The following is a 21,661-nucleotide window of genomic DNA, read 5'->3' on the forward strand; positions in this document are numbered from 1 at the left end:
ACTCCATGGGAAAAGAACTTTCCACATTCCTGTTTAAATTTGGGCTGCTGTCCTTTGCTTGCTGCAAAACAGACCCCAGGCATCCATTTGTGTAATAGAGTCTCTATGTGTTGAGTAAGGGGAGGCACTGCAGACAATTCATTCCCTTACCCTTCGCTTCTCTGCCTAGCCTTGCTGAAACGGGAGGAGCAGGACACGGAGTGGCTCTGAATGGGACAAGAACCCCCTGGAGTGAGGATGCTACACCCCGAATCTCTCATGGGGCCTTCTCTGTACTACTGGAGACTAGGGGCCCCTTGGGGACTTGGGGAGGACAGAAGAAGTCGAGCAGTGAAGTAGCTCAGCTCCTTCAACTCTTCCTCACACATGGACAGTGCATGGAAAACCAAAAGAAAGGCCCTTCTCTCAATGAGGAGCGGGAAACAATTCCAACACACAAGCTTCTGAGGAGCTTTGACCTCTCTAGAGGGAGAGGGGGCTGGGCTGAGGGTGAGGAAAGTGATCTGCAGGTCCTGGGCTATCTATCTCCCAATCAATATTTTCAACCTGACATCTTGTTCCTCTTTTCATTTCTTGTACTCCTTTAATTCTAAAATTTCTCTTGTGCCCTATTTGGAAAATTTGGCTTTACTTTGACTTCAGTTTCAACAAAAACCATCAGTCATGACACTGACACATGACACAAGCCTCTACTTGCTTCAGGCTGACATCCCTCTCCAATGACATCACGCATTGTTGGCTAGTCAGGCCTATTGTTGGGTAGGGAAAGGTCACAATTACTGAGGGAGATGCAGAAAGGAGCCTGAGCCTGGACACAGACAAGGCCAGAAGTGGAGCCTTCCCCTCTTGCAGTCTTCTGACAAATCCTCTTAGGACCTGATGTCCCTTGGAAGCCTGAGTCCCTGGGGAGAGCAAGCTGGCTTCCAAGACAGGTCCGTCCAGGGTGCGCTCCATCAGATCCCCAGGACGACAACGGAGGCCGCCTCTGCCTTGCTTCTCCGTGGCTGAATTCCATCCAGGTTCCTGCTTGACCTGGCTCATACTCACATTTCATGTTCTTTCCCATGCAGGGCCACAGCTGCTTGAATGCACATCAGCCACAGTGCCAGGAGCAATCCCAGAAACCATCCTCCTTGGGATGAGTGTGCCCAGCGCACCCAGCGAGAGGAGGCTGCACTACTGCGACGCTGAGGGTGGCCCAACCACTTGACATGGGAGAGTTTCCAGCAGGAGCCCATCAACGGCACTCCAGCAGGCACCCCTTGGCTCGCCAGCCTTGCCCCGCACAGGCCCGGACCCCAATCACAGCCTGCTGGAAGGTTGTCCACGTGGTGAGGGGACAGCTGCCAACGGGACCCCTCTCTATGGCATGGGAGTGCTAGCTCCAATGACCTGTGGGACACTCGCTGAGACACGACAGGGGTATTTCTCTACTGCTCATCATCCTACCGGCTTGGCTCTAGGCCTTCCTTCTCTCTGAGCAACAAAATAAAGACAATGAGTATGGCTCTTGTGTCACAGGTCTTTACTGAAAGAATGGATGAATGTATGGATGAATGAATGAATTTTTGAAGAATGATGGATGCGTTTTCTCAGTGTGCACACTTGTGTGCCAGGCCACTGGGGGAAGAGACAGAGAAAGTAAGACTGCCCTGGCTCCAAAAGAACCTGAAATTCTCCTGGGGAGAGACGACTTGGGGATAGGGCCAGCTACAACTCATGGAAAGGTCTCATGGTCCTTAGGGTGCAGCAGTGGACCACTCCCTAATGTGTCTTCTGTCATGTCATTTCCCAGTGGTAAAGTCATACCCATTTCTTGGTGGACCCATTTTGGATTGTCAAAGACTTTGCTGGACCAACTTGTCTGGGTTTTCGGTAGCTGTTTCTTGAGCCCCTGCAAGAGCCCTGCCCAGGCTGCTTCTCCACAGGGATTTTTCCCACACGATCCCAGGGAACCCTGGGCTGCTCCTGGACTCCAGGGCCTGGGCTGTGCCAATCATGGTTTGAGAGGAGGTAGTGGTGAAGGTGATGGTGGCATTTGGGCCCTCCTTGCACATGCTGGGCCGTCTCTCAAGCCAGGGGGCCTTGCTGCCTCTGCTGGGCTGGCCTCTGCACTCTCCTGGGGGTGGCAGCTGGTGGGGATGGCTGGGCCCCGATCCAGGGGGTTATGCCCTTTGACTAGGCCTGAGGGCTTTTAGGGAAGCAGAATTGGCGTTCTGGCTCGCAGCTTGCCAATCACAAGGTTCCTCTCTTAACATACTTGTTGGGACACACTTGTGACGACTTGGTGGTAAAGCGAAGGAAGTTGGGATCCATCTTCATGATCATGTATCCCCTTAATGATGGCAAGCATGGTGGCACGCAATCTCCATGAGATTCTCATTCTCTCTCTCTCTCTCTCTCCTCTCTCTCTCGTCTCTCTCCTCTCTCTCTCTCTCTCTCTCTCTCTCTCTCTTGCTCTCTCTCTCTCTCTCTCTCTCTCTCTCTTTCTACCTCTCTGTCTTTCTCCCTCCCGCTTTCCCTCCTCTCACCCCCTCCCTCTTTCTCCCATGTTGTCTCCTCTTTTCTCCCCTGTTTCCTGTCTCTGGTCTCTGTCGTTTGCACAGCCCCAGCGTTTCCGCTGAAACCAAGCTTTAATTTAATGAAAGCACTCTTCACTGGAGGCATTGACCTAATTCCTTCCTATTTCAGCCTAGGTTTTGGTCATTGCCCAAGAGACCTAATGCATTGAGAAAGTCACATACATCCTTACAGAGATGTCCGCACCTGGTGAGCTTCAGCAAAGATGCCTGTGCTGGTGAGGGAGCACGGGCCTTTTTCTCTGAGATGACCAAGCCTGTTGTGGGCAGGAGCAGCTGGAAAGCCCCTCAGAACTCATCAGCAAGGACTGCTTGTTCAATGTCTCTACAGAAATGTGGAGAGCTGAGCTAGAAGGCATGGCCCACCTCCTTCCCCATTCTGCAGGGACTGACAACCACTAAGGCCTCTCTGCTGCACTAAAGGCTTCCTCAACACATGGCAGTTGGCCCAAAGGTTCTGCCCCTGACTTCAACATCTCTCTTGCCATGGAGATCAAGGGATGGCAAGATCACCAGGTGGTCCTCCAACAGAGAAGAGACCAAACAAGACTTGGCACCATGTGGGCAAGAAGAGAAGGAAGCCTGGTGCAGTCAGCGGCCAGGTCCTGGCCTACCTTATGGCACCAGGTGAGAAAAGGTCACATTCAGGGCAGGGTTCAGATGGGGACACAGAGTTCGGGCAGCATTTGGGCAGGGCTCCTCAGGTCCCTGCCTAGTTACCGATGACTTGCAAGTGAGGCAGACAGCCATCACTGCGGAAAGGATCATTGCTCAGAGGAGACCCACCTTCCTCACCTCCATCAGCCACAAGTGTCCACCAACTGGCACACACAGACAAGAAACATCACTCCACCTCTTGCAGCAGAAGTCACCCCAGCCTACCCCATCCTGCTTCTGGCCCAGCCCTGACACTCATCTCCCCAAGAAACAGTCGCTCTACAAATGGGACAAGCAGGCCCCACGAAATGACAACCAAGCGCCACACGGAGGAAACGCAAGGCAGCCAACGTCAAGGAGCAAGGGACCCTGGGAGCCCAGGACACTTAGCCCACGAGCCATTGGAAGAATTCCACTTCCAGCCTCGTGCCCCCAGCCCTCATTCAGGGGCACACCCCTGCCGAGATGCAGCCTGGCAGCAGCTCCTTCACGGCCTACAGGCTCACTGAAGGAGGACCCGCTTGGCCCCAAAGCCTTTGGCTCCTTCCAGTGGGGCCAGCTCACATAGGGGACACCACTTTCATGGCTGCAAATGACATTGGAGACAATCGTATCTCTTTGGCTGCTCTACCCCAAGCATGATCGGAGCCTGGAAAGGGGATAGAGAGCCAAAGCTGGCCCTCAATTCAGTCACGCCCCACCAACCCCCCTTAGAATATCAGAAACTTGAGGCCAGGGACAGTCTTACTTTTCTCTTTATATCCTCAGCGCTCAGCACAGGGATTCACACAGACACATTTGCACAAAGCAAGCCTTCATTCATTCAACCACCCAGTTCATCTGTCCAGGAAGGCCTTGTCTCTATCCAGTCCACCCTCCCACCAGCCACCTGCTAGGACAGAAGCGCACATTCCTCATGCACGAAATGGCAGCCTCTTGGCCTGACCTGCTCAACCTACTTTCAGTTCAGGGCCTTGGACGTGCGCTGTTGGCAGCCACCTCCCAGGGCTCCTATGTGTCTGTCTGTCAGTCTGTGTCTCTCAGGCTCTCAGGCTCCCTCTCTCGCTCTCTAGTTCTCTCTCTCTCTCTCTCTCTCTCTCTCATCTCTCTCTCTCTCTCTCCTCTCTCTCTCTCTCTCTCTCTCTCCCTCCCTCCCTCCCTCCCTCCCTCCCTCTCTCTGTCTCTCTCTCTCTCTCTCTGTCTGTCTGTCTCTTGGTGTGCTCTTGAAAAAGTTTAATATTTCATTTTTCTGCAACTCCATGGGAAAAGAACTTTCCACATTCCTGTTTAAAATTTGGGCTGCTGTCCTTTGCTTGCTGCAAAACAGACCCCAGGCATCCATTTGTGTAATAGAGTCTCTATGTGTTGAGTAAGGGGAGGCACTGCAGACAATTCATTCCCTTACCCTTCGCTTCTCTGCCTAGCGTTGCTGAAACGGGAGGAGCAGGGACACGGAGGTGGCTCTGAATGGGACAAGAACCCCCTGGAGTGAGGATGCTACACCCCGAATCTCTCATGGGGCCTTCTCTGTACTACTGGAGACTAGGGGCCTTGGGGACTTGGGAGGACAGAAGAAGTCGAGCAGTGAAGTAGCTCAGCTCCTTCAACTCTTCCTCACACATGGACAGTGCATGGAAAACCAAAAGAAAGGCCTTCTCTCAATGAGAGCGGGAAAACAATTCCAACACACAAGCTTCTGAGGAGCTTTGACCTCTCTAGAGGGAGAGGGGGCTGGGCTGAGGGTGAGGAAAGTGATCTGCAGGTCCTGGGCTATCTATCTCCCAATCAATATTTTCAACCTGACATCTTGTTCCTCTTTTCATTTCTTGTACTCCTTTAATTCTAAAATTCTCTTTGTGCCCTATTTGGAAAATTTGGCTTTACTTTGACTTCAGTTTCAACAAAAACCATCAGTCATGACACTTGACACATGACACAAGCCTCTACTTGCTTCAGGCTGACATCCCTCTCCAATGACATCACGGATTGTTGGCTAGTCAGGCCTATTGTTGGGTAGGGAAAGGTCACAATTACTGAGGAGATGCAGAAAGGAGGCCTGAGCCTGGACACAGACAAGGCCAGAAGTGGAGCCTTCCCCTCTTGCAGTCTTCTGACAAATCCTCTTAGGACCTGATGTCCCTTGGAAGCCTGAGTCCCTGGGGAGAGCAAGCTGGCTTCCAAGACAGGTCCGTCCAGGGTGCGCTCCATCAGATCGCCAGGACGACAACGGAGCCGCCTCTGCCTTGCTTCTCCGTGGCTGAATTCCATCCAGGTTCCTGCTTGACCTGGCTCATACTCACATTTTCATGTTCTTTCCCATGCAGGGCCACAGCTGCTTGAATGCACATCAGCCACAGTGCCAGGAGCAATCCCAGAAACCATCCTCCTTGGGATGAGTGTGCCCAGCGCACCCAGCGAGAGGAGGCTGCACTACTGCGACGCTGAGGGTGGGCCCAAACCACTTGACATGGAGAGTTTCCAGCAGGAGCCCATCAACGGCACTCCAGCAGGCACCCCTTGGCTCGCCAGCCTTGCCCCGCACAGGCCCGGACCCCAATCACAGCCTGCTGGAAGTTGTCCACGTGGTGAGGGACAGCTGCCAACGGGACCCCTCTCTATGGCATGGGAGTGCTAGCTCCAATGACCTGTGGGACACTCGCTGAGACACGACAGGGGTATTTCTCTACTGCTCATCATCCTACGGCTTGGCTCTAGGCCTTCCTTCTCTCTGAGCAACAAATAAAGACAATGAGTATGGCTCTTGTGTCACAGTGTCTTTACTGAAAGAATGGATGAATGTATGGATGAATGAATGAATTTTTGAAAGAATGATGGATGCGTTTTTCTCAGTGTGCACACTTGTGTGCCAGGCACTGGGGGAAGAGACAGAAAAGTAAGACTGCCCTGGCTCCAAAGAACCTGAAATTCTCCTGGGGGAGAGACGACTTGGGGATAGGGCCAGCTACAACTCATGGAAAGGTCTCATGGTCCTTAGGGTGCAGCAGTGGACCACTCCCTAATGTGTCTTCTGTCATGTCATTTCCCAGTGGTAAAGTCATACCCATTTCTTGGTGGACCCATTTTGGATTGTCAAAGACTTTGCTGACCAACTTGTCTGGGTTTTCGGTAGCTGTTTCTTGAGCCCCTGCAAGAGCCCTGCCCAGGCTGCTTCTCACAGGGATTTTTCCCACAACGATCCCAGGGAACCCTGGGCTGCTCCTGGACTCCAGGGCCTGGGCTGTGCCAATCATGGTTTGAGAGGAGGTAGTGGTGAAGGTGATGGTGGCATTTGGGCCCTCCTTGCACATGCTGGGCCGTCTCTCAAGCCAGGGGGGCCTTGCTGCCTCTGCTGGGCTGGCCTCTGCACTCTCCTGGGGGTGGCAGCTGGTGGGGATGGCTGGGCCCCGATCCATGGGGGTTATGCCCTTTGACTAGGCCTGAGGGCTTTTAGGGAAGCAGAATTAGCCTTCTGGCTCGCAGCTGCCAATCCCAAGGTTCCTCTCTTAACATACTTGTTGGGACACACTTGTGACGACTTGGTGGTAAAGCGAAGAAGTTGGGATCCATCTTCATGATCATGTATCCCCTTAATGATGGCAATCATGGTGGCACGCAATCTCCATGAGATTCTCATTTCTCTCTCTCTCTCTCTCTCTCTCTCTCTCTCTCTCTCTCTCTCTCTCTCTCTTTCTACCTCTCTGTCTTTCTCCCTCCCGCTTTCCCTCTCTCACCCCCCTCCCTCTTTCTCCCATGTTGTCTCCTCTTTTCTCCCCTGTTTCCTGTCTCTGGTCTCTGTCGTTTGCACAGCCTCAGCGTTTCCGCTGAAACCAAGCTTTAATTTAATGAAAGCACTCTTCACTGGAGGCATTGACCTAATTCCTTCCTATTTCAGCCTAGGTTTTGGTCATTGCCCAAGAGACCTAATGCATTGAGAAAGTCACATACATCCTTACAGAGATGTCCGCACCTGGTGAGCTTCAGCAAAGATGCCTGTGCTGGTGAGGGAGCACGGGCCTTTTTCTCTGAGATGACCAAGCCTGTTGTGGCAGGAGCAGCTGGAAAGCCCCTCAGAACTCATCAACAAGGACTGCTTGTTCAATGTCTCTACAGAAATGTGGAGAGCTGAGCTAGAAGGCATGGCCCACCTCCTTCCCCATTCTGCAGGGACTGACAACCACTAAGGCCTCCTCTGCTGCCCTAAAGGCTTCCTCAACACATGGCAGTTGGCCCAAAGCTTCTGCCCCCTGACTTCAACATCTCTCTTGCCATGGAGATCAAGGGATGGCAAGATCACCAGGTGGTCCTCCAACAGAGAAGAGACCAAACAAGACTTGGCACCATGTGGGCAGAAGAGAAGGAAGCCTGGTGCAGTCAGCGGCCAGGTCCTGGCCTACCTTATGGCACCAGGTGAGACAAGGTCACATTCAGGGCAGGGTTCAGATGGGGACACAGAGTTCGGGCAGCATTTGGGCAGGGCGCCTCAGGTCCCTGCCTAGTTACCGATGACTTGCAAGTGAGGGGCAGACAGCCATCACTGCGGGAAAGGATCATTGCTCAGAGGAGACCCACCTTCCTCACCTCCATCAGCCACAAGTGTCCACCAACTGGCACACACAGACAAGAAACATCACTCCACCTCTTGCAGCAGAAGTCACCCCAGCCTACCCCATCCTGCTTCTGGCCCAGCCCTGACACTCATCTCCCCAAGAAACAGCCACTCTACAAATGGGACAAGCCGGCCCCACGAAATGACAACCAAGCGCCACACGGAGGAAACGCAAGGCAGCCAAAGTCAAGGAGCAAGGGACCCTGGGGAGCCCAGGACACTTAGCCCACGAGCCATTGGAAGAATTCCACTTCCAGCCTCGTGCCCCCAGCCCTCATTCAGGGGGCACAGCCCCTGCCGAGATGCAGCCTGGCAGCAGCTCCTTCACGGCCTACAGGCTCACTGAAGGAGGACCCGCTTGGCCCCAAAGCCTTTGGCTCCTTCCAATGGGGCCAGCTCACATAGGGACACCACTTTCATGGCTGCAAATGACATTGGAGACAATCGTATCTCTTTGGCTGCTCTACCCCAAGCATGATGGAGCCTGGAAAGGGGATAGAGAGCCAAAGCTGGCCCTCCATTCAGTCACGCCCCACCAACCCTCCTTAGAATATCAGAAACTTGAGGCCAGGGACAGTCTTACTTTTCTCTTATATCCTCAGCGCTCAGCACAGGGATTCACACAGACACATTTGCACAAAGAAAGCCTTCATTCATTCAACCACCCAGTTCATCTGTCCAGGAAGGCCTTGTCTCTATCCAGTCCACCCTCCCACCAGCCACCTGCTAGGACAGAAGCGCACATTCCTCATGCACGAAATGGCAGCCTCTTGCCTGACCTGCTCAACCTACTTTTCAGTTCAGGGCCTTGGACGTGCGCTGTTGGCAGCCACCTGCCAGGGCTCCTATGTGTCTGTCTGTCAGTCTGTGTCTCTCAGGCTCTCAGGCTCCCTCTCTCGCTCTCTAGTTCTCTCTCTCTCTCTCTCTCTCTCTCATCTCTCTCTCTCTCTGTATCTCTCTCTGTCTCTCTCTGTCTCTGTCTCTCTCTCTCTCTCTCTCTCTCTCTGTCTCTCTCTCTCTCTCTGTCTCTCTCTCTCTCTCTGTCTCTCTCTCTCTGTCTGTCTGTCTCTTGGGATGCTCTTGAAAAAAGGTTAATATTTCATTTTTCTGCAACTCCATGGGAAAAGAACTTTCCACATTCCTGTTTATAGTTTGGGCTGCTGTCCTATGCTTGCTGCAAAACAGACCCCAGGCATCCATTTGTGTAATAGAGTCTCTATGTGTTGAGTAAGGGGAGGCACTGCAGACAATTCATTCCCTTACCCTTCGCTTCTCTGCCTAGCGTTGCTGAAACGGGAGGAGCAGGACACGGAGGTGGCTCTGAATGGGACAAGAACCCCCTGGAGTGAGGATGCTACACCCCCGAATCTCTCATGGGGCCTTCTCTGTACTACTGGAGACTAGGGGCCTTGGGGACTTGGGAGGACAGAAGAAGTCGAGCAGTGAAGTAGCTCAGCTCCTTCAACTCTTCCTCACACATGGACAGTGCATGGAAAACCAAAAGAAAGGCCCTGCTCTCAATGAGAGCGGGAAAACAATTCCAACACACAAGCTTCTGAGGAGCTTTGACCTCTCTAGAGGGAGAGGGGGCTGGGCTGAGGGTGGAACGTGATCTGCAGGTCCTGGGCTATCTATCTCCCAATCAATATTTTCAACCTTACATCTTGTTCCTCTTTTCATTTCTTGTACTCATTTAATTCTAAAATTCTCTTTGTGCCCTAATTGGAAAATTTGGCTTTACTTTGACTTCAGTTTCAACAAAAACCATCAGTCATGACACTTGACACATGACACAAGCCTCTACTTGCTTCAGGCTGACATCCCTCTCCAATGACATCACGCATTGTTGGCTAGTCAGGCCTATTGTTGGGTAGGGAAAGGTCACAATTACTGAGGGAGATGCAGAAAGGAGGCCTGAGCCTGGACACAGACAAGGCCAGAAGTGGAGCCTTCCCCTCTTGCAGTCTTCTGACAAATCCTCTTAGACCTGATGTCCCTTGGAAGCCTGAGTCCCTGGGGAGAGCAAGCTGGCTTCCAAGACAGGTCCGTCCAGGGTGCGCTCCATCAGATCCCCAGGACGACAACGGAGCCGCCTCTGCCTTGCTTCTCCGTGGCTGAATTCCATCCAGGTTCCTGCTTGACCTGGTTCATACTCACATTTTCATGTTCTTTCCCATGCAGGGCCACAGCTGCTTGAATGCACATCAGCCACAGTGCCAGGAGCAATCCCAGAAACCATCCTCCTTGGGATGAGTGTGCCCAGCGGACCCAGCGAAAGGAGGCTGCACTACTGCGACGCTGAGGGTGGCCCAACCACTGGACAAGGAGAGTTTCCAGCAGGAGCCCATCAACGGCACTCCAGCAGGCACCCCTTGGCTCGCCAGCCTTGCCCCGCACAGGCCCGGACCCCAATCACAGCCCGCTGGAAGTTGTCCACGTGGTGAGGGACAGCTGCCAACGGGAGCCCCTTTCTATGGCATGGGAGCGCTAGCTCCAATGACCTGTGGGACACTCGCTGAGACACGACAGGGGTATTTCTCTACCGCTCATCATCCTACGGCTTGGCTCTAGGCCTTCCTTCTCTCTGAGCAACAAATAAAGACAATGAGTATGGCTCTTGTGTCACAGTGTCTTTACTGAAAGAATGGATGAATGTATGGATGAATGACTGAATTTTTGAAAGAATGATGGATGCGTTTTCTCAGTGTGCACACTTGTGTGCCAGGCACTGGGGGAAGAGACAGAAAAGTAAGACTGCCCTGGCTCCAAAGAACCTGAAATTCTCCTGGGGGAGAGACGACTTGGGGATAGGGCCAGCTACAACTCATGGAAAGGTCTCATGGTCCTTAGGGTGCAGCAGTGGACCACTCCCTAATGTGTCTTCTGTCATGTCATTTCCCAGTGGTAAAGTCATACCCATTTCTTGGTGGACGCATTTTGGATTGTCAAAGACTTTGCTGGACCAACTTGTCTGGGTTTTTAGTAGCTGTTTCTCGAGCCCCTGCAAGAGCCCTCTCCAGGCTGCTTCTCCACAGGGGTTCTTCCCACAATGATTTCAGGGAACCCTGGGCTGCTCCTGGACTCCAGGGCCTGGGCTGTCCCAATCATGGTTTGAGAGGAGGTAGTGGTGAAGGTGATGGTGGCATTTGGGCCCTCCTTGCACATGCTGGGCCGTCTCTCAAGCCAGGAGGCCTTGCTGCCTCTGCTGGGCTGACCTCTGCACTCTCCTGGGGGTGGCAGCTGGTGGGGATGGCTGGGCCCCGATCCATGGGGGTTATGCCCTTTCACTAGGCCTGAGGGCTTTTAGGGAAGCAGAATTAGCGTTCTGGCTCGCAGCTGCCAATCCCAAGGTTCCTCTCTTAACATACTTGTTGGGACACACTTGTGACCACTTGGTGGTAAAGGGAAGGAAGTTGGGATCCATCTTCATGATCATGTATCCCCTTAATGATGGCAATCATGGTGGCACGCAATCTCCATGAGATTCTCATTCTCTCTCTCTCTCTCTCTCTCTCTCTCTCTCTCTCTCTCTCTCTCTCTCTCTCTCTCTACCTCTCTGTCTTTCTCCCTCCCGCTTTCCCTCTCTCACCCCCTCCCTCTTTCTCCCATGTTGTCTCCTCTTTTCTCCCCTGTTTCCTGTCTCTTGTCTCTGTCGTTTGCACAGCCTCAGCTTTTCCGCTGAAACCAAGCTTTAATTTAATGAAAGCACTCTTCACTGGAGGCATTGACCTAATTCCTTCCTACTTCAGCCTAGCTTTTGGTCATTGCCCAAGAGACCTAATGCATTGAGAAAGTCACATACATCCTTACAGAGATGTCCGCACCTGGTGAGCTTCAGCAAAGATGCCTGTGCTGGTGAGGGAGCACGGGCCTTTTTCTCTGAGATGACCAAGCCTGTTGTGGGCAGGAGCAGCTGGAAAGCCCCTCAGAACTAACTCATCAGCAAGGACTGCTTGTTCAATGTCTCTACAGAAATGTGGAGAGCTGAGCTAGAAGGCATGGCCCACCTCCTTCCCCATTCTGCAGGGACTGACAACCACTAAGGCCTCTCTGCTGCCCTAAAGGCTTCCTCAACACATGGCAGTTGGCCCAAAGGTTCTGCCCCCTGACTTCAACATCTCTCTTGCCATGGAGATCAAGGGATGGCAAGATCACCAGGTGGTCGTCCAACAGAGAAGAGACCAAACAAGACTTGGCACCATGTGGACATGAAAAGAAGGAAGCCTGGTGCAGTCAGCGGCCACGTCCTGGGCTACCTTATGGCACCAGGTGAGACAAGGTCACATTCAGGGCAAGGTTCAGATGGAGACACAGAGTTCGGGCAGCATTTGGGCAGGGCTCCTCAGGTCCCTGCCTAGTTACCGATGACTTGCAAGTGACGGCAGACAGCCATCACTGCGGGAAAGGATCATTGCTCAGAGGAGACCCACCTTCCTCACCTCCATCAGCCACAAGTGTCCACCAACTGGCACACACAGACAAGAAACATCACTCCACCTCTTGCAGCAGAAGTCACCCCAGCCTACCCCATCCTGCTTCTGGCCCAGCCCTGACACTCATCTCCCCAAGAAACAGCCGCTCTACAAATGGGACAAGCAGGCCCCACGAAATGACAACCAAGCGCCACACGGAGGAAACGCAAGGCAGCCAAAGTCAAGGAGCAAGGGACCCTGGGGAGCCCAGGACACTTAGCCCACGAGCCATTGGAAGAATTCCACTTCCAGCCTCGTGCCCCCAGCCCTCATTCAGGGGCACACCCCCTGCTGAGATGCAGCCTGGCAGCAGCTCCTGCACGGCCTACAGGCTCACTGAAGGAGGACCCGCTTGGCCCCAAAGCCTTTGGCTCCTTCCAATGGGGCCAGCTCACATAGGGACACCACTTTCATGGCTGCAAATGACATTGGAGACAATCGTATCTCTTTGGCTGCTCTACCCCAAGCATGATGGAGCCTGGAAAGGGGATAGAGAGCCAAAGCTGGCCCTCAATTCAGTCATGCCCCACCCACCCCCCTTATAATATCAGAAACTTGAAGCCAGGGACAGTCTTACTTTTCTCTTTATATCCTCAGCGCTCAGCACAGGGATTCACACAGACACATTTGCACAAAGAAAGCCTTCAATCATTCAACCACCCAGTTCATCTGTCCAGGAAGGCCTTGTCTCTATACAGTCCACCCTCCCACCAGCCACCTGCTAGGACAGAAGCGCACATTCCTCATGCACGAAATGGCAGCCTCTTGGCCTGACCTGCTCAACCTACTTTCAGTTCAGGGCCTTGGACTTGCGCTGTTGGCAGCCACCTCCCAGGGCTCCTATGTGTCTGTCTGTCAGTCTGTGTCTCTCAGGCTCTCAGGCTCTCTCTCTCGCTCTCTAGTTCTCTCTCTCTCTCTCTCTCTCTCTCTCTCTCTCTCTCTCTCTCTCTCTCTCTGTCTCTCTCTCTCTGTTTCTCTCTCTCTCTGTCTGTCTGTCTCTTGGGGTGCTCTTGAAAAAAGTTTAATATTTCATTTTTCTGCAACTCCATGGGAAAAGAACTTTCCACATTCCTGTTTAAAGTTTGGGCTGCTGTCCTTTGCTTGATGCAAAACAGACCCCAGGCATCCATTTGTGTAATAGAGTCTCTATGTGTTGAGTAAAGGGAGGCACTGCAGACAATTCATTCCCTTACCCTTCTCTTCTCTGCCTAGCATTGCTGAAACGGGAGGAGCAGGGACACAGAGGTGGCTCTGAATGGGACAAGAACCCCCTGGAGTGAGGATGCTAGACCCTGAATCTCTCATGGGGCCTTCTCTGTACTACTGGAGACTAGGGGCCTTGGGGACTTGGGAGGACAGAAGAACTGGAGCAGTGAAGTGGCTCAGCTCCTTCAACTCTTCCTCACACATGGACAGTGCATGGAAAACCAAAAGAAAGGCCCTTCTCTCAATGAGAGCGGGAAAACAATTCCAACACACAAGCTTCTGAGGAGCTTTGACCTCTCTAGAGGGAGAGGGGGCTGGGCTGAGGGTGAGGAAAGTGATCTGCAGGTCCTGGGCTATCTATCTCCCAATCAATATTTTCAACCTGACATCTTGTTCCTCTTTTCATTTCTTGTACTCATTTAATTCTAAAATTCTCTTTGTGCCCTATTTGGAAAATTTGGCTTTACTTTGACTTCAGTTTCAACAAAAACCATCAGTCATGACACTTGACACATGACACAAGCCTCTACTTGCTTCAGGCTGACATCCCTCTTCAATGACATCACGGATTCTTGGCTAGTCAGGCCTATTGTTGGGTAGGGAATGGTCACAATTACTGAGGGAGATGCAGAAAGGAGGCCTGAGCCTGGACACAGACAAGGCCAGAAGTGGAGCCTTCCCCTGTTGCAGTCTTCTGACAAATCCTATTAGGACCTGATGTCCCTTGGAAGCCTGAGTCCCTGGGGAGAGCAAGCTGGCTTCCAAGACAGGTCCGTCCAGGGTGCGCTCCATCAGATCCCCAGCACGACAACGGAGCCGCCTCTGCCTTGCTTCTCCGTGGCTGAATTCCATCCAGGTTCCTGCTTGACCTGGTTCATACTCACATTTTCATGTTCTTTCCCATGCAGGGCCACAGCTGCTTGAATGCACATCAGCCACAGTGCCAGGAGCAATCCCAGAAACCATCCTCCTTGGGATGAGTGTGCCCAGCGGACCCAGCGAAAGGAGGCTGCACTACTGCGACGCTGAGGGTGGCCCAACCACTGGACAAGGAGAGTTCCCAGCAGGAGCCCATCAACGGCACTCCAGCAGGCACCCCTTGGCTCGCCAGCCTTGCCCCGCACAGGCCCGGACCCCAATCACAGCCTGCTGGGAGTTGTCCACGTGGTGAGGGACAGCTGCCAACGGGAGCCCCTCTCTATGCCATGGGAGCGCTAGCTCCAATGACCTGTGGGACACTCGCTGAGACACGACAGGGGTATTTCTCTACCGCTCATCATCCTACGGCTTGGCTCTAGGCCTTCCTTCTCTCTGAGCAACAAATAAAGACAATGAGTATGGCTCTTGTGTCACAGTGTCTTTACTGAAAGAATGGATGAATGTATGGATGAATGACTGAATTTTTGAAAGAATGATGGATGCGTTTTCTCAGTGTGCACACTTGTGTGCCAGGCACTGGGGGAAGAGACAGAAAAGTAAGACTGCCCTGGCTCCAAAGAACCTGAAATTCTCCTGGGGGAGAGACGACTTGGGGATAGGGCCAGCTACAACTCATGGAAAGGTCTCATGGTCCTTAGGGTGCAGCAGTGGACCACTCCCTAATGTGTCTTCTGTCATGTCATTTCCCAGTGGTAAAGTCATACCCATTTCTTGGTGGACCCATTTTGGATTGTCAAAGACTTTGCTGGACCAACTTGTCTGGGTTTTCGGTAGCTGTTTCTTGAGCCCCTGCAAGAGCCCCGTCCAGGCTGCTTCTCCACAGGGGTTCTTCCCACAACGATCCCTGGGAACCCTGGGCTGCTCCTGGACTCCAGGGCCTGGGCTGTGCCAATCATGGTTTGAGAGGAGGTAGTGGTGAAGGTGATGGTGGCATCTGGGCCCTCCTTGCACATGCTGGGCCGTCTCTCAAGCCAGGGGGCCTTGCTGCCTCTGATGGGCTGGCCTCTGCACTCTCCTGGGGGTGGCAGCTGGTGGGGATGGCTGGGCCCCGATCCATGGGGGTTATGCCCTTTGACTAGGCCTGAGGGCTTTTAGGGAGGCAGAATTAGCATTCGGGCTCGCAGCTGCCAATCCCAAGGTTCCTCTCTTAACATACTTGTTGGGACACATTTGTGATGACTTGGTGGTAAAGCGAAGGAAGTTGGGATCCATCTTCATGATCATGTATCCCCTTAATGATGGCAATCATGGTGGCATGCAATCTCCATGAGATTCTCATTCTCTCTCTCTCTCTCTCTCTCTCTCTCTCTCTCTCTCTCTCTCTCTCTCTCTCTCTCTCTCTCTCTCTTTCTGTCTCTTGCTCCCTCTGGCTCTTTCTGTGGCTTAGAATCTACATGAGATTCTCAGCATTTGCCTCACTCTGTCTGTCTTTTTCTAATCTTCTCACTTCTGCACTCCTTTCCCCTTTTCTCTTTCAATCTCTAGTCCTTGACTTTTCCTCTTTACTTCTTGTAGCGAAAGTCCTCACTTTTCAGCTGACAACCTTTTCACAGTTCTTCTGTATGTTACCCTCCATTTTGGTCCTTGCCCCTCCGACAGAAGATCCTGAAAATCATATACAGCTTGGCAGAGAAGTAGAGGCCCAGGGAGTGTAGCAAGGATCATTGTGGATCCTGAGGAAGAAGCAGGGCAGTCATTTCAGACAAGCCCAGGCATGTGCTGGGCAGGATGAGCTGGCAAGCCCTTCAGAACTCATCACCAAGGACTGCACTGCTGACCAGCTCTGCAGCAATATGGAGGCCTCAGGGGGAGGGCATGACCCATAGCCTTCTTCCCTTATCAGGGGCACTGGCATTGGGGACTAAATGAAATAAGAGACATAGTGGCATATAGAAATGCAGATAACAGGGAAAAAACACAGGATAATACCTGAGAGCGATTATACTCTGCTGCCCTAAACACTAGGTACAGAGCTACCTCAGCAGGTGGCAGGGTTCTCAGAGGTTCTGCCCCTCAGCAGCCCTCTAGCACCCACCCTGCTGCTGACAACACTGAGCCAGACAGCTCCCCTGCACTGCACTGGTCCATCACCTTGTCTGTCCCCTCTGCATGGGGCCCAGCAAGTCCAAGGCTGATCACTGTCATTTGGGGATTGGTGAAGGGTGATGGCATGGGTCATCCTTCAGCTTCTGGGAGGTAGGAGTGACCAGAGACCTCCCCACCTCCTTGACTTGAGGCCAAGCTCTCAGGCAAAGTCTGGCCCCATGATCCTCAGGCAGCCTGAAAGTCCAGCTCTGAGGCTTTTTTTCAGTGTGCTGCAGAGAAGCCTTTAAGCGGGTTTTGTCAGTATCCAGGCTTTGTACAACCTGCCCTCAAGCCTCTCTGTTGGTAGTTGTAACCTGCTGCACTATTGAAAAATAAACCTAAATGTGTTGACATTCCCAGAAAATATCAGCCTCAAGGAAGAAGGTGTAATATCATTAATATTTGCTGGGGGAGTGTTATAAAACGGGGTCTGTGGGTGGCACAGGTTATTTCTTGTTTTTTGTTTTTTTTTCCTTGAGGCTAGAAGAACAGTTGCATTTCCCCGCATTCTTTGTTTTTTTTATAATATGAGAACAGAAGAAGAATTTTTTAAAAAGTAACTGAAAGAAAAGTGAAAGAGAATAGAATTTCAATTTGAATCTGCTTTCCCACATTCTGCCTATGATCACCCTGATATTCAGACTGTTGTTATCTACAAGCCCCACTCTCCTCTCCATCTTTTATGGATTTCTGGAGTCTGTGATGGGGTGAGATAATAGCACTTTCCCTGTTTACCAAACCAGGCCTTCTACTCTTCTGGAAAGTATACTGGGTTCTGGGAGTGGGAAGCCAGTGCTGAGCTCGTCCAAGTCATCTGCCCAGGAATCACCCATCTCATGAAGTCCTCTCTCTTCCACCCCTCCCCCTCCATCACTCCCCAGGGAGTTTGTGCTGTACCTTCAATGTGTCTAGTTCCACTCAGATCCCCTGTTGGGTTGGCAGTTCAGTCTCTGATAGAGTGTAGAGGTGTCCTAGGGCAGTACCTTGAATTTCCTGTCCCTCAAGGGGGATCATTAGGGATACACATGTGGCTAAGGGAGGGGCACAGACACACTGTTAATATTTTCCAATGTGAGGCCTTGAATTTTTTCCATGCTATTTCTGGACTAACTTGGCCTCTGGACCAGGGCCACTCACTCCCCTATCTCCAGACCACTTAGGTCTACATGTTGGGGTGAAGGAAGTGGGTTCTCAGGCACTGGTATGTCTCTGAGGATTCTTCTCCTTATTGACCCATTTTGGTCACAATTTTGTATACACTGTGTTGTCCTCCCAGGAATGTGGGATGAAGAATTCCTCACCACTCCTTGCACATAGGCACAGTAGCCGAGGTGACTGATGCCAGAGTGAACTACTGCTTCAGGAGTTGGTGTCCTTAGGATGATCACCCTGAAAGTTATGGAATAGGCATGGTCTAGGGGTGGGGTTGGCAGGTAGCAAGAGGAGAGTTGATGGAAGCCTCTGCCCTCCAGTCCCAAGGGCTACTCATCCTTGAATTCCAGGGGCCACATCCTGCCACACAGATCACAAGCATTCACTGGATACCCACTAGGTGCCAATCCCTGTGCTGCATGCTGCGGGATCAATAAAGGGAGAAAAGCTTGTTCTCTGGCCTCAAGAAACTCATATTCTCAAGGAGAAGGAGATAATCTGTTAATAAAAAAAACTAGGTGCACCTGTAGTCTAGGCACAATGGCTTGAGACAGCATCACTGAGGGGAAGAAAGAACCAGAATCCAGAGGGCACCTGGGCAGTCCTCCTGGATCTAGAAGGTGGTGCTTGAGCTTAAACATGAAGGAAGTCACGAAATGATCCAGCTCAATCATCCATCCCCCCATCATGAAGCTCAACCCCCAAAGGACCCCCATACCCGCCCTCCAGCTGTACCTTGGCCTGTGTCCATGTACTCTGGGTGCTGGTGGGGGCAGGGTCTAGAAACATGTTTTTTCTACCTGGGAAACTCAATTCCCAATCCTCCAAGATGGCTTATGGGAAAGAGAGAAACATTAACATAGCCTGCCTGGATTGGGCCCTTTGTAGTGGACTTCTTTGGAGGGGAGTGCTGTTTGGGGCAGGTAGGAAAGATAAGGAAATGCAGGAACTGGGCTGACAAAGTGCCTGAATTTAGAACATTTACAACATATTAACTTTCTACAAGTTCAGAAGAAAGCCCTGGAAAGGAGGACAGGTCCCCAGGGGAAAGACCTCTCCCACCTCAAGGCCACATCATTGATCCCAAAAGAAGGGGTGAAACTTGGGAGAGTCAGGGCCAAGATATGGCAGGGATCTCCCTATCATGGGACAGGTTCATTTAAATATTTTCATTCTTAAAATGTCTTTCATTTTTACTTTTATTTTAGCCTTTTCCATAAAAAGTCTTCTTTCTGCTAGATTTTATTTGCAACACATGACAAAAAGAGAAAATCACTTGGATTCCTCTTGTAAGGGATTGAGAAACCAAAACCAAACCTGCTCCCCCCCCTCCCCTGGAAAGAACAAAATCAGAGGGTTTTAAAAGTCCATCACAGACTTTTTTTGTTTTTCTGAAAAAACAATCATTAATAAAATTCACAAAGCCTCTCTCTTCAGGCTTACATTTCTCTCCAGTGATGTCATGGATTGTTACCAAGTCAGGTCTATTGTTGGGTAGGGAGTGGGTCACAATTACAGAGAAAGTTCTAGAGGAGATAGAACCCAGATTTCTTTAAAGTGTGGACACAGAGAAGCCCAGCAGTCAGGTCTGAAGGTGTTCACTCTCTGTAAGTATTCCAAGGCCCAGAGACTCTTGAAGTCTGAAGTCTGAAGTCCTAGGAATGGATTCTATATATTATAGTGGTACCAGATCTGAGGCGCCGGATGAAAACTGACCTTTTTCTGCTGGCTGCTCAGTGGCTGATTTGGACACAGGTTTTCACTCCCTCTCATCCTTCTTTAAGGTTTGCTCCCCAGTTCAGAAGTATGTTAGTCTGTAGGTCAATAACCCAGAATTATTGCCTGTAGATTTGCTCCTCTATGGTACCTGCAAGCTCGTCATGTACAAGGTGGCCCTGGAACCCACATAGTTAACCTGTACAACCAGTGGGCACAGATAGCTTCCCAGAGACACTCATGAAGAGGGCTCCACCTTTGGTTCCCTCCTGCCATTATTGGAACCTGGACCAAACTCAGGTTTGGTCCACTCTATATTTGAAGACAACCAGATGACACTGCCATCTCATTGCAATGGGAACAGAGATGTTCAACTCAGGTTTCAGACAGACCCCAGTTTATCTTGAATTGCCTAATGCCAAAATCTCTCTGCTTACTCTCTGATGTTTTGCTTTCTTTCAGAGAACTAAGCTGGGGAGAAAATCTCCAGATAAATGTTGACCTCTATGCCACAGCTATAACTCAGCTTATAGGGACCTCTGCAGTCCATGGTATTGTGGAGATAAAGGACTTTCCCTCATAACCAGTCCTTTCTTCTGCTCTCCCAGAAAGCCTAATACTCATTTCTCAGACACAGTGAATCATCATAGCCTTCTCCTCTCTGCAAGCCCCCCCAAATGCAGTGGTGAAGTGGGGGGACTGTATGATAATGAGGATGGTACAGTCATTCCTTGTTTTCCTAAAAAAATATTTGTTTGTAACATTTTGGGTTCCAAATTCTCTCCCTCCCAAGCCTACATTAGAGAAAGCCAATATGTGACATAGATATACTTGTGAACCTTCACTGACTTGTTTCATATTTCTGCTTAGGCATCACCTTCCTGAAGCTGAAGGACAACCCAGGTGGCCCTGGGTGGTCCCTTCTTCTCCCCTTACATTGGCTCTCACATAACCTTGTTTTGATTGGTTGTGCACCCAGGTATTTACATTTTGTCTCCCCTCCCCTCCTTTCCCCCAATTAGTGGGTGAGTCCCTTTAGGGTAGGGTCCAAGTGATTCTGGTTTTCCTGAGTTGGGTCCCCAGAACTCAGCACAGGGATTGGCACATCTTGGGAGCCCAGTACATGCCAGTGGTCTCACTGCTTGCAGAACATGGCACCTCAAAGTTAAGGATGGGCTAGTACCAGGGATTAAGGTGGGGATGGGGGAATGGGGGTGGGATGGGGCAAGCAGGAAGCATTCCCTTCCCATCCCTCAGCCCTCCTGGGTCACTCTGCCCTCCAGATCTTGGGGAGTGGCATAACACCTGCCCCACATCCCTTCTCCAGCACCTTCAGGCTGACCAATCTGAACCAAGACAGCTTCCGCCCCCCACCTCCTTCTGAATCCTGTGCCCGCCGCACCCAGGCATCTCATTCCTGGGCTCTCTCCTCCACCTACCGAAGCAGCAGTTCACTCTCACGCTGGACTACCGAGGCTACTCTGCATGTGGGCAAGCTTGGGGCAAGGAAGGCTCTCTAGAGTCGTCGCCCCAACCAGGAGAAAAACAAAGCCTTCCCGCAATTCCTGACAGAACGAATTCGAGAGGGGCAAACAATGCAGAAACACCGCAATTCCGGAGAGCTACCCCCACCCCCCAATTAAACCAAAGAGCAAGTCCTGCAAAATGGGTGTACATGGGACAGAGGCACCGCAACCCAGAAATCGCAAAGCATAAAGTCTCCTTTCCCGTACCCACATCAGTAGATTCTTGCCACCTACCAGCCATTCTTGATGGTGCTCCCACCTCCCACCCCCATCAACTGCAAGGACAAAAAGCTGAGGGTATGGACCCTGAGCCTGCTTTAATTTCATCCCTTCCCCTTACTCTGCTAGTACAGGCCGTATTGAAAAAAAAAGAAATTAAAAAGGATCCCTGGATGCCTCCTTGCCATTACCCAAAGGAGAAAAACCAAAGCTGGGGCCAAACTAGGCAAAGTGTCTTAAAGGGTGGCATGTTCTCCATCAGGGAAGGCAGTTTCCAGCCCAGTAGGGGGTCTGCCTGGAAGGAGACAAATTCCAGGCTTGGTAAGGATAGTCTGGGGAGTGAGGGTGGTGGGGTGAGAGGAGATAACACGAGAAAAGCATCTCACCCCACTACAGATTGGAAAAATCCTTAAAAGACAACAATGATCTCAAGATCATGGTTATATAGGTGAATTCTAGTAAACTATATTTCAACTTAATCATATTTTCTTTCTCTTGTTTCAT

General features: G+C 51.4%; 4 long non-coding RNA genes across 5 annotated transcripts; all 4 read left to right on the plus strand.

Annotated features, from left to right (window-relative positions):
• Window positions 1–4,922: 4,922 nt before the first annotated feature.
• LOC140517049 (uncharacterized) lies at window positions 4,923–5,993 on the plus strand. Its single transcript, XR_011971455.1, has 2 exons — window positions 4,923–5,422; window positions 5,561–5,993. It is a non-coding gene; the product is annotated as an uncharacterized lncRNA (long non-coding RNA).
• A 3,700-nt stretch (window positions 5,994–9,693) lies between these two features.
• Window positions 9,694–10,455, plus strand: LOC140517047 (uncharacterized). Its single transcript, XR_011971453.1, has 2 exons — window positions 9,694–9,885; window positions 10,024–10,455. It is a non-coding gene; the product is annotated as an uncharacterized lncRNA (long non-coding RNA).
• A 3,642-nt stretch (window positions 10,456–14,097) lies between these two features.
• On the plus strand, window positions 14,098–14,861 carry LOC140517048 (uncharacterized). Its single transcript, XR_011971454.1, has 2 exons — window positions 14,098–14,290; window positions 14,429–14,861. It is a non-coding gene; the product is annotated as an uncharacterized lncRNA (long non-coding RNA).
• A 4,372-nt stretch (window positions 14,862–19,233) lies between these two features.
• Window positions 19,234–21,636, plus strand: LOC140517045 (uncharacterized). Of its 2 annotated transcripts, none has more exons than XR_011971451.1 (3): window positions 19,234–19,303; window positions 20,283–20,391; window positions 20,740–21,636. It is a non-coding gene; the product is annotated as an uncharacterized lncRNA (long non-coding RNA). The 2 variants fall into 2 exon arrangements; XR_011971450.1 differs by lacking the exon at window positions 19,234–19,303 and adding an exon at window positions 19,316–19,480.
• Window positions 21,637–21,661: the final 25 nt, after the last annotated feature.

This window comes from Notamacropus eugenii, unplaced genomic scaffold (assembly GCF_028372415.1).
Source record: "Notamacropus eugenii isolate mMacEug1 unplaced genomic scaffold, mMacEug1.pri_v2 scaffold_241, whole genome shotgun sequence".
NCBI classification, from domain to species: domain Eukaryota; kingdom Metazoa; phylum Chordata; class Mammalia; order Diprotodontia; family Macropodidae; genus Notamacropus; species Notamacropus eugenii.